Source organism: Oryx dammah, unplaced genomic scaffold (assembly GCF_014754425.2).
Source record: "Oryx dammah isolate SB20612 unplaced genomic scaffold, SCBI_Odam_1.1 HiC_scaffold_25, whole genome shotgun sequence".
In the NCBI taxonomy this organism is placed as follows: Eukaryota; Metazoa; Chordata; class Mammalia; order Artiodactyla; family Bovidae; genus Oryx; species Oryx dammah.
In genome coordinates, this window is record NW_024070209.1 from 29,436,379 (window position 1) to 29,449,191 (window position 12,813).

A 12,813-nucleotide genomic window follows, 5' to 3' on the forward strand; every position below is an offset into this window, starting at 1 on the left:
TTTGGGCAGGATCCTAACAGGAGTTTCTCAGGCCTGGGACATGTTCCACTGCTTTGAGAAGTGGAGCCGTGGACAGATCTGCTGCTGTTGAAAGTGTAAGACATATGGGTACAACCAGCATGATCACTTAGACATCATTAGTCCGGGATCATTCCATTTTCTGTAGCAATTCCCTTCTGTCTCCTCTCACCTGAGAAACTGTTGTGGCCACTGCCTAGGCCTCAGTATGTCCAGAAACCATAAAACCATCAAAATTCCCAGAAACAGACTGGTGTTTTTCCCCTCTGATGGTTTCCTGTAGCAGCAAAGGAAAGGACCCAACAGCCATTCTCAATGCCCATTCATGGACCTGCAGTTTTCTTGTTATATTATCATTATTATTTCTTTTGCTCAGGAGAAAGGAAACGGGCCTATTACATACAGTTGGCCCTCTGTCTTTGTGGGTTCCACATCCATGGATTCAACCAACTGGAATCAAAAATATTCGAGGAAAGATAATTTCAGAAATTTCTAAAAAGCAAAACTTGAATTTGCTGCATGCCAGCAACTATTCGCATAACACTTGTATTAGCTATTATAAGTAATCAAGAGATGATTTAAAGGATAAGGGAGGACCTGGGTTAAGTCCTGTAGGAGAAGGTAATAATTTTTTCTCTACCCTCCTAGGTTCTGTAGCTATAGCCCTGGAAATAAAACTGACAAAAGAAAATTTAACAAGAGAAAAACAGAGTTGATTAATACATGCAGTATGCATATACATGGGAGAAACTCAGTGATGACTAATTCAAAGGGATGGTTAGAATTTTGAGCTTGGAAATTCCCTGGTGATCCAGTGGTTAGGACTCAGCACATTTACTGCAGGGCCCAGGTTAAGATCCTGTAAGCCAAGAAGGGCAGCCAGAAAAAAGAAAAAAGAACTTGAGACTTATACAGCATCTTTTTTTAAGATTCATTTAGTTATTTTTGTCTGTGCTGGGTCATCGTTGCTGTGCACAGGCTTTCTCTAGTTGTGACAAGTGGGGGCTACTCTTCATTGCAGGGCATGGGCTTCTCATTTCAGTGGCTTCTCTTGTTGCGGAACATGGGCTCCAGGGCCCTTGGGCTCCATACTTATGATGCACAGGCTCAGTCGCTCCATGACATGTGGGATCTTTCTGGACCAGAGATCAAACCCGTGTCCCCTGCACTGGCTGGCAGATTCTTAACCGGTGGATCACAAGAGAAGCCCCTTATATCGCATCTTAATAAAGAACAATAAATTTGTAGAGAAGTGATTAGACGAAAGAAAAGGAGTTTAGGCTTTTCAGGGTGGCAAACTGTGGGAAGGTAAATATATGGGAGAAAGCTAATAGCAGATGAAGGTAAGGTTTAGTAAGGTTTGTTTCAGAGATTCCTCTTAATGCCATCCCTGTCCTGCTAAGAGTCTAGAGTTGTCTTTGGTGATTAAGAGTCCAAGAGTTATCTTTCTCTTTCCTGGCACTGAGGAGGGAGACACCTTTACAAACGAAAATTAATATCATGCTCTCAGCCAGGTGGGGAAGGGAAAATGGCTTTTTTTTTTCATTTGCTGTTTTGTAATTGTCTTCAGCACAAAGTGATCCTCATGTGAAAGTGGTATGTTTTCGGTGGCATGTTCTAGTCCCCTTCATTGTTAACTCCATCAGCTGAGTGACCTTCATCAGTTTACCCACCTTCTCAAAGCCTCAGAGAGGCTTACAAAATAGGTTCAATAAGAGTATGTTCTGTATATTATCATATGTGAAATAGCTCGCCAGTCCAGGTTGATGCATAAGACAGGGTGCTCAGGGTTGGTGCACTGGGATGACCCTGAGGGATGGGATGAGGAGGGAGGTGGGAGGGTGGGTCAGGATGGAGAACACATGTACACCCATGGCTGATTCATGTGAATATATGGCAAAAACCACCACAATATTGTAAAGTAATTAGCCTCCAATTAAAATAAATTTGAAAAAGAGTATGTTCTTCTTCATAGAGCTGTGATGAGGATTAAATGAAATATTGCACATAAATCTTTTTTTTAATATGCAAGTATTTGTTTTAATTACTCCTAATTGGAGGTTCCTATTTTTGCAGAATAGCAAGGCATTTTATTATTCACTTTTTCCATTCCTTTTTTTTTTTTTACTGAAATATAGTTGATTTACAATGTTGTGTTAGTTATAGGTGTACAGCAAAGTATTCAGCTATATATATATATATATGATTGTATTTCAGATTCTTTTCCACTATAGGTTATCACAAGAATATTCTTTCCATTCTTTAAATGTTTCCACTGGTTTTGGCAAATTCACCTTCTTTTTTTTTTCCCCACACTGTGCCACTTGTGGGATCTTAGTTCCTTGACCAGGGATTGAACTTGGGCCCTCAGCAGTGAAAGCACAGAGTCCTAACTGCTGAACAGTCAGGGAATTCCCAGCAAATTCACATTATCCTCGTGACTGTATTTCAGAGTAATCCCAGGTATGTTGGTGGATTCATCATCAACCCACTGTGTGTCTTTCTATAATACTGAAGAGTACCACTCTGCAACCTGCATAAACAGGGAAAAGGTGGGGGGTCTCTGGGCAGCTTCTTCCAAGTGGCTGGAGCCTTGCATTAGGCAGGTTGAAGTCTAAATATGTGTCCAATCTCATGGGTTAAAGTCTTACAGGATTGTAGCAGCAAAACATCACTCCAGGAGGGTAATAGTTATCAAAAACCAAAAAGCCCCTTGGAAAGTATTTTCTGCAGCTTCTTCACTTTGCCTTCATAGAGATATAAAATCACTGCCATACCTGGCAAAGCTTGCCCATACCAGCTGTCAAAGAGGCCTGTCCAAAGACAAAACGCTAAGAGCCTCTTGGATAAAGATCTACCACTTACTCTCACAACACAGAAGGCATCTTCAGGTTCCTTCTCTTTTAAGAACTTCAGGATGAAAAAAAAAAGAACTTCAGGATGTGTCCTGCATGAATTGTGGGTTTTATGTGTTCTCATTGCACTAAAGGAACACTCTGTTACAGAGATAAGAACTAGTTCTAGGAGTTTTACTATCTAGCCATAGCAAAGTGCTTCAAAGTAGCCCTTGCGTCATTTAATATCTTCTTCACTGATAATTCTGGTGTTTCCCAAGAGATCCATTGCACTGTGTAACCATACTGCATTTCTCAGAAGAAGGTGTCTTTCTGTAAGGATTACTGAAAAAGTGTTCAAAGCCTTGGGGAGCCCTGAGATGGGAGGTGACTCAATCTGATGCAAATGCAAAGTAATGGATCCAAAAAGACCACTGTCTGCCTGGGAGTCTTCCATCAAATGCCGTTATGTCTCATACTGTGACACAAACACTGGGCGCTTTGAGTTGAGAGCTGTTCTTAGTGTCTGTTAAGAGCACTGTCCTGCTTGCCTCTTTGGGGAGGAAGATTCCCATTGAAGTTTTCACCGTTCTAGGACAGGCATGTCTGGGCCTAAGGAAATACTGTCTGGGCTGTATTCACCCAACAATAGTTTGTTATTCTGAGAGGAAAGGATGATCCAGAAGTTAAAAACATGGCTTTGGGAACCACATTGCCTGGCTTTGAATCTCGTCTCTGTCACTGTGTGGCCTTGGACAGATTACTTAACCTCTCTGGTCCTCAGTTTCTTCATCTATAAAATAGAAAATATATTTCATAGGGTGCTGAGTTTTTCAAAAATTTTTGTTTATTTTATTTTTATTACTTATTTGGCTGCTGTGGGTTTTGTGGCACACAGGATCTTCCATCTTCATTGTGGCATGAAAAAAATCTTTAGCTGTGGCATGTGGGATCTAGTTCCCCCAACCAGGGATTTAACCCAGTCTCCCTGCATTGGGAGTGCAGAGCCTTAGCCACTGGACGACCAAGGAAGTCCCAGTGCTGAGTTAATTTTTTTAAATGAATGTGTGTACAGCACTTCAAATGAAACCTGGAGTACAGGGAGGTTTATGTGTTAGCCAGTCACATCATCCAGGACCCAGGGAAGGGCCCTCGGCATAAGCCCTCAGCAGTGGCAAGTAGACCATTTCTTTCTGGCTGAGATCAGTGGATGGGACAAAGCCCCCTGTTATGAGTCAGGATTCCTAAGTGTGTTCCCACCAGACCTGCAGGCTGTGACCTTGAGCCGTGGTCCTTTTCTCCTTGACCCTATTTCCCCTTTTGTAAACTGTGGGGGTTGGCCATGGGGGGGCGGGTCTCAGAGGTGAGGTCCTCATAGTGAATGACGGGGACAGAAGCAGAGACGTGAACTAAAATGAGAAAGCAGAAATCCAGGATGACCTTTTAGGGCTCCCGAAGGTAGACCGGTGAGCGGGAATACTGCTGGCCTGGGGGGACGGCGGCAGGCTCAGATGAGGGGCCTCGTCTCTGCTCGGGTTGGACGGGATGAGAAACCTCATCCTGTCCCACTACCTCCCGCCCTGAACTCCTTGGCAGCATGCAACAGTGTGGCTCTGACAACTCCTTTCCCTTACTCTGGCACTCTAGTTTACTGCCGAAGTGTAAAGTGTTCACGCTGAGAAAAGCCTGGAAAGTTTCAGTAAATGCTTCCCAGGGGTTTATCTGTGCCAGGAACTGGAATTCAGGGAGAGAATGAACTGCCTTCTCCTCCTGGGAAGTGATGCTGGCAGCAGCAGGACACGATGCCGAGAGGATACGATGCCTGAGAGGCCTGTGCAGAGTTCCTAGGGAGGTTCCTTAAGGGAGAGACTTGGGGAAGAGCCAACTGAGGGCCATACATCGCGGCTGTGGCCCCTGGGAGAAGGGTCTTCTGAGACCTCATTTCCATGCTGACTTGGAGGATCCAGGAGATAAGAGGGAGGTCTCGGCTGCCTCTGAAGAGGTTAACCTGCCAGTTGCACCAGGAAGAGGCAAAGATTAAAGGTCAGGGAGAGCTTTCTTTGCTGGTGACCCCCTTGGGGAAGGGTCTTTGGCCTGGTCTTCCTAGGAGTCACCCTGTGGAATGAAATCCAGTTCACTACTTTTACAGATGCCAAGGACAGGGCCAGGTGCTGGACATAAAACCCAAACTAAAATGCAGCTCCTTAGGGATTTCCTTTGCAGTCCAGTGGTTAAGACATACAACAAGAGCAAACGAGCAAAACCAGGAGCACTGGAACCAGGATAAAACTTTCTCCTACAAAGTACCCCCAGCTTCCTCTACTGGCAAACATTACCATTGTAATTGGAACAATAGGGATTAAAGGGTCTGATCCATTATCGAGAGCAGATCATGAAAGGTTGATTTAGCTCTGAAAGGCAATAAATTGATAACTAGCACAACAGTCAAGAACTTTAAAACAGCTATTATGAATATATTCAAGGATGGAATGGAAGAGACAAACACAATAAATAAACAAATGGATAATCTTAGCAGAGAAATGGAAACTATAAAAAAGAACCAAGTAGAATTAGACATCAAAATGGGGATTAGCTAATTGGTTTTTTGATGAAGGATCCAAAGAAATTCAATAGGGAAAGGAAAATTTTCAACAAACTGTACTGAAAAAACTGGGTAAACATATGAGATTGTTTGTGATCCTAAACAGAAAAAGTTAAGAAACAAAGCTTCTAGAAGAAAGCATTGAAGAAAATCTTCATGATCTCAAGCTAAGCAAATATTTCTTAGACTGGACTCAGAAAGCAGTAACCATAAAGACTGAGAAATCAAAATATATTCTGTTCATCAAAAGACACTGTTAAGAAAATGAACAGGCAAGTCATGGGCTAGGATATGTCTAGATCCCAGTCTATCTTTGTAACTCATATTCTGCAAAGAGTTTGTATATATATTATGTAAAAATTCACACAATTTCAAAACACAATTAAATTCATACACAATTAAAAAGCACAATAAAAAGAATAGTGAAAAGACTTGAACAGACACTTCACAGAGAAAGATATACAAATGGCCAATAGGCACATGAAAAGGTAAACTGCATCATTAGTCATTAAAGAAATGCAAATTGAAACCAAATGACATATACCGTTTCATAGTCACTAGAATGACTAAAACTTAAAAGACTGGCAGAAATTGTTGGCAAAGACATAAAGCAATCAGAATTCTCATAACTGCTTATGGGAATGTAAAATGATAAAACCACTTTGGTAAACAGTTTGGAAGTTTCTTTTAAAGTTGGACATATACCTACTCTAATGATCTAATATTTCTACTCCTAGAGATTTACCCAAGATAAATGAAACTTTTAATCCAGACCTGTGTCCAGTTGTTCATGACTACCTTATTCCTACTAGCCAAAATCTGGAAGCAACCATTTAGCCTCCAACAAGTAAATAGATTTAAAAGATTGTAGTATATCCATAAAATGGAATAGTACTCAACATTAAAAAGGAACATTAAAAAGGAAATGTTAATTCAAGGAGCAGATAAGTCTCTGAAACATTATGCTGTACAAAACAGTACAGATAGCATGATTCCATTTCTATGAAATTCCAGAAGAGGCAAAACTAAGCCAGATGATTGAAATCAAATGGGTGATTACCTAGAAGGGTGGTCATAGGTTGACCACAAAGGGGCAGGGAATAACTTTCTAGGTTGACGGGAAACTTCTATACTTTGATTAAGGTGGTGATGGCAGGGGATTATGCATTTGACAAAACTCAGTGAGCTGTATATCTTATCTTTCATATTTATTTATTCGGCTGCACCAGGTCTTAGCTGCAGCATGTGGAATCTTTGATCTTTCTCGTGGCATGCAAGATCTTTAATAGTGGCATACAGAAACTTTAGTTGCAACATGTGGGATCTAGTTCCCTGGCCAGGGATCAAACCCAGGCCCCCTGCATTGGGAGTCTTGGGCACTGGACCAACCAGGGAGATCCCTCAATGAGCTATATACTTAAAATGTTCATTTTATTTATAAATTATACTTGAATAAATTCGGTTTTATAAAGGGATTTATTGAGCATGTACTAGATGCCTGGTTTGTGAACTGTGAAGAAAGAATGAACATAAAATAAGTTTTATAGAAAGAGAGGAACAAAGAGGAAGTAGTTGAAGATATACAAGAGAAGGAATAACAAACAAGGTATTTAAGAAGATGAGAAAGGAGGGACACTTAGAGCCCAGTTGGCTGTGGTCAGCGTGGTAGACACGGAGACAAGCAAAGGAGGACAGTGGAAGAAAGAGCTGCTGAGAAACAGGTAGGACGGTCAAACCACGCCATGGTCCCAGCTGAGCCTGATAGACTTGAATCTCTGACTGCCCCAGGGATAGAATTTCTCCAGCATTGCTTGGTCAACTAGCGGAGGGGCAGGGAGTGGGTACACATTGTGGGGTGTTTAAAAGCATGTGTCATGGATGGGAAAAATAATAGGAGTTGGAGGCACTGACAACTACCAACACACAGGGGTTAAGCTGGGAGGGAAAGGAAGTGAAGCCAAGAGGGGAGCAGAGGGCGAAAGTGGAAGGCTTGTGGGACAAGCGGAACAGGTGAGAGCGCTAGAAGCAGGAGGTCTCGATCCCGCTGGGTCTGCAATTGATGATGGTCTGGTCTGATCTACTCCTCTCTCTCCTGGGCTTCTCCAGTGGCCCGGTGGTAAAGAATCTGCTGGCAGTGCAGGAGACACGGGTTCAGTCCCTGGGTCAGGAAGATCTCCTGAAGGAGGAAATGGCAGTATTTTTGCCTGGAAAATCCCATGGACAGTGGGGCCTGGCAGGCTATAGTCTATAGGGTTGCAAAGAGTCGGACGTAACTGAGTGACTAGGCACGCCTACACCTCTTTCTCCTACAGACACAAAACCTGGATTTCTTTGGTATTCTTTTTTCCAGTGAACTCCTCACGTTTAAATCCAAAGTGTCATGAAGCGAAAGTTTTGCGCAGATTTTCTCCACCTAATAGATACATTCTCCTGAGGCTGTATTCATACAGAGCTCTGCCTGCCCACCTCAGCAGCATACTGCACACTGCAAAAAAAAAAAAATTTTTGTTTTATTTACTTATGTATTTATTTATTTGTCTGCATCGGGCCTTAGTTGCAGCCTGTGGGATCTTCAGCTGCAGCATATGGGATCTAGTTCCCTGACCAGGGATCAAACTTTGGACCCCCTGCATTGGGAGCGCAGAGTCTTAGCTACTAGACCACCAGGGAGGCCCACCTCACACTGCCCTTTTAAACCGAGAACACAGCTACCCAGTCTTAACATGTTCACACCCTATAGCCAGCAATTTCACGTCTAAGAATTTATTCTTACTGCTGCACCTGGACATGCACAGGCTATTTGTTTTAATGCCATTTACAGTCATAGGAGGAATAACACACCAGGAGGCTCGTTAAATGAACAATAGCACTTCCGTGCAATGAAATACCATTGTATCCATTACAAGAAAAAGAAAGTTCTTTCCGTAACAATATGAACTGGTTTCAAAGTGTTTAAAGGGAAAATGAAAATAAGATACCAAACAGTATTTTGTTTTATCATTTGTGTGAAAACAAAAGTACATGGACTCCTAGAAACTGGACACTAGTCACTCCTGGGGCAGTTCTGTAGCTTAGGGATAGGAGAAGGACTGATTTTATACTCCACACCCTTTGTACCTTTATAATTTTGTGTTAGTCTACCTTTAGAATTTTGAGAGAGTAAGAGTTTGAGAAATGGAAAGAGAGGCTGGGGAGTGGGGGCAGTAGTGAGAGAGAGTATAAATGAATAATTAGTGTCTGGAAAACCTCAGACACTGGGAAACCTCAACCTAAGAATGAAGCCCTAAGAAGCACCTTCAGGACTTTACCCCCCAGGGTCCCTCCATTGTCACTGGACATTTCAAGCACCTATCCAGCTCCAAACAGCTGCATCTCAGAGCACCACTCTCGCTCTCTGGAATTGGGATCCACCACTTATCTCTGTCCAGACACCTCTCCTTTACTCAGCTTCCTGGCAACCTCACTTGCCCAGAGCTCAGCTAAGAAGCAAAACATTTTAAAAAATGACTCTGAAGTATCATCATACATGTCACTAAAGCTCATGCATTTGTTTGATCCTAACTCAGAGCCCATTTCCCTTTGTGAGGACCTTCAGGTCCCTGGAGTTGGTATGAGTATTATTTCCTAATTAATTAATTTGGCTGTGTCAAGTTTTAGTTACGGTATGTGGGATCTAGTTCCCTGATCAGGGAATCGAACCAGGTCCCCTGCATTGGGAGCTCGAAGTCTTAGCCACTGAACCACCAGGGAAATCCTGAGTGTTATTTTAAACTGAAAACATTTTAGGGGCTTCCCTGGTGGTGCAGTAGATGAGAAGCCACCTGCCAATGCAGGGGACGCGGGTTTGGTCCCTGGCTTGGGAAAACTCCACTTGCCTCAGAGCAACTAAGCCCACATGCCGAAACTACTGCAGGCCCTGCACCTAGAGTGTGTGCTCTGCAACAAGAGGGGCCCCCGCAGTGAGAAGCCCACGCGCCACAATGAAGAGCAGCCTCCATGAGAGAAAGTCTGCACACAGCAGTGAAGACCCAGCACAGCCAAAATAAATACCTAATGAAGAAATAAACTGAAGACATTTGAGACACAGCAGGTATAGAGAGAAGCCTTTTGGAGTTTCCCTTATCTGACTACAAGGTAAAACCTTGGAAAGTGAAGGTGCCGTAAATCTCTTCTTCCAGGAATCTTTGCTCCCAGCAGAAAACCAATCACTGGATGAGAAATTATATAAACTAACATTATCACAAACGTTCATACCTTCCATTTGTTTCCCTGAAAGCCACTTTGTCTTCCCTAAGAAAAGGCTCATTTGTCCTTCCCATACAGGCCCTCTCTCCCCGTCCCTTTCCCCTGTTAAGCTGGTATGGAAAGTCCTATTTCTAGATGTTCAGTGAGCCATTTCGTCTGAATGCTCCCACATGCATCTGAATCAAATTTGTGTATTTTTCCTCCAGTGATCTGTTATCAGTTAGCCTCTGATCACTGGACCTAAACTAGTAGAGGAAGAGTTTTCTCTCCTTGCTGAGTTTTTTTTTAATACTTATTTTTATTTATTTGGCTGCACCAGATCTTAGCTGTGGCACACAGGATCTCTGGTCCTCACTGCAGGATCTCTTAGTCGCAGCGTGTGAACACTTAGTTGTGACATATGGGATCTAGCTCCCTGACCAGCAATCGGACCAGGCTCCCTTCATTGAGAGCGTGGAGTCTTGGGCACTGGACCACCAGGAAAGTCCTTACTTTGCTGAGTTTTAACTGAGCTTGGTTAACAGGCCCATAGGAAAAAAGAGACAGCAAATTATAAGAAGAGAGGAATGTTATCTCATGCAGAAACCTTCCTTCAATTTCACTAAGTGATAGATGACAACCTAACTGTTGCACGGAAGACAGAAACGTCTATTTAAAACAAACAAACAATAATAACCTCAAAGAAGTGCAGGTTATTTGCCACTTTGCATGTCCTGATGTCACGAGGGCATCTGGAATTAGCCCACAGCCCAGCGGCTGGTATCTGTAATCATGGCCCATGCTTTAGCACAAAGAGCTAAATTCTCTTTGGGGCTTTCTGATGGAAAAAAGAGAGCAGAGCCTGTCAGGGAGATTTCTATATAAACCTTTTAAAACTGTCTGAGGGTTAAAGGGATAAACCCCATCACTTCAACATCTTGGCTTTTACAGAACAACTCACTCCCCTAAGGTTTCACTTCAGTGCAGCGGGAGGGAGAAGGGAAGGTTTGTTCAGTGCTTAGACGATTACAAAATCACAGAATTCAAATAGACAAAGGAAAATCAACAGCAGCTTGCCTCCATGGGCTCTTGAATAAGCCCAGCAAGGGAGGAGTCTGTCCTGCCCAAAAGGCAGCAGGGCTCAAAACCAGGGTCCAGATTCTTGCTCTGCAAAAACCTGTAGATAAACACAGTCACTCGATTCTCTAAGCCTCTGCTTTGTCTTCTGTACAATGGGAATAACAACCTCTAAGCTCTTGGTGTTACCAAATCATTGTGATTATTTAATTCGGTTCAACTTATTCTAACAAATATTCACTGAGAATCTACTGTGTGCCCTGCCTGGCACCAGGTAATCCCTGTAGGGAGAATGGAAAAATGAATAAAACATAGTTTTTTACTTCAAAGAGCTTGTCATCTGGCAGGACCAAATTAACTACCAGATGGTGTGAGATAATAGAAAATATCTGTTGGTCTCTGTTCCTGGTTCTTGACACAGAGCTCCTGAAACCCTTGTAATTTCCTGGAGGATAGCAGTGAATTGTATTCTAAAGAGGAGACTCTGGGTGGACTCCTACAAGGCTCTTGGCTGGAAGACCAAACCGTAATTAGAAACTTGGGATTTTCAGCCCTGCCCTCGCTTCCTCTTGAAAAGGGAAAAAGGCTGAAAATGGAGTTATTGATGGATAATTCTGAAGTGATGAAACCTCCATAAAAATCCCAGCTGTATGGGATTTGGAGGACTTCTAGGCTGGTGAGCAGGTGGAGATTTGGGGAAAGAGGGCACGGAGGCTCTACAACTTCTCCCTGTGTCTTGCCCTATACATCTCCCATCTGTCTGTTCCTGAGATATAGTCTTTCATTATATACCGGTAATCTAGTAAATAAAACGTTTCTCTGAGTTCTGCAGGTCTGAGTTAGCAAATTAATGAAAATCAAGGAGAGGGTCATGGGAACCTCTGATAAGCCAGTCAGAAGTACAGGTAACGACCTGAGCTAGTGACTGACACTGAAGTCCAAGGAGGGAGTCCCTGGGCCTTCCAGCCTGTAGCCCATCAGTCAGAAGCACAGGCGATAATCTGCGGGTGGGGGTGAAGAGTCAAGAGAGCAGTCTTGTGGGACTGAGCCTCAGCCTACGGGATCTGATGCCATCTCCAGGTAGATAACATCAGGACTGAGTTGAATTGTAGGACACACAGCTGGTGTCTCAAGAATTGCTTGTTGGTGTGGGAAGACCCCCCTGCCCCGTACACACACACCGAAAATCAGGTCTTGGAACATACTTTAGATGGGAAAGTGCCTTAGTAAGGAAACCCTCCTCTACAAAAGTGAAGTGTCAGTACTTTTTCTGGAAGCTTGGAGTTTGTGGTGACACTCTTACAAAAGGAGCTGCTGCTGCTGCTGCTGCTGCTAAGTCACTTCAGTCGTGTCCGACTCTGTGTGACCCCATAGACAGCAGCCCACCGGGCTCCCCCATCCCTGGAATTCTCCAGGCAAGAGTACTAGAGTGAGGTGCCATTGCCTTCTCCGACTAAGGAAGCAGCATAGCTTAAAACCAGGTTTAGTAAACTAAGTCCTGGGAGCAGCACCCTGTCCAAGTCCCACCATCCAAGAATCCATCTTTCTTGTAAACTTTCCAAGAAAAAGATGCAATTCCACCCTCCAAACCAAGAGACCCCTTGATCCTGCTGATCTAGCCTCTTAAAGCCTCCGGAATCAGCCCCCTGGCATAACTGGAGTCCTGCTCACAAGTTGCTCTGCCGGAAGCCAGCACAGGAGATCCCACCCATGACAAGGTCATGCGGAAGAGACCTGCTCGAGCATCTACCCCAAAACCAGAATCTGTCTGTCTTACTATTTTATGTCTTTCACCAACTCTTCTGACATTAACAGGGGGCTATCCCTGACCACCTTTCTCTGGAGAAAATTAACTGAGGGCTCTAGCTAATAAGTCTCCTGGACATGAGAGGAATATTTCAATTCAAACCCCCTCTGTTGGCATTCTAGCTTGCTTGGCAGGTTTATCCAGACTCTTGCAGCTACGCATGTGATTGTTCACAGCCTCCCAACTGTGAGAGGCACGGGAAGCTTAAAACATAGAGCCTTTCAAAGAGTTAAAAATTATTAGAGTAGTGC

General features: G+C 43.4%; 1 pseudogene; it reads right to left on the bottom strand.

Annotated features, from left to right (window-relative positions):
• Positions 1 to 2,521: 2,521 nt before the first annotated feature.
• LOC120852245 lies at positions 2,522 to 3,309 on the bottom strand (annotated as a pseudogene).
• Between the last annotated feature and the right edge of the window lie 9,504 nt (positions 3,310 to 12,813).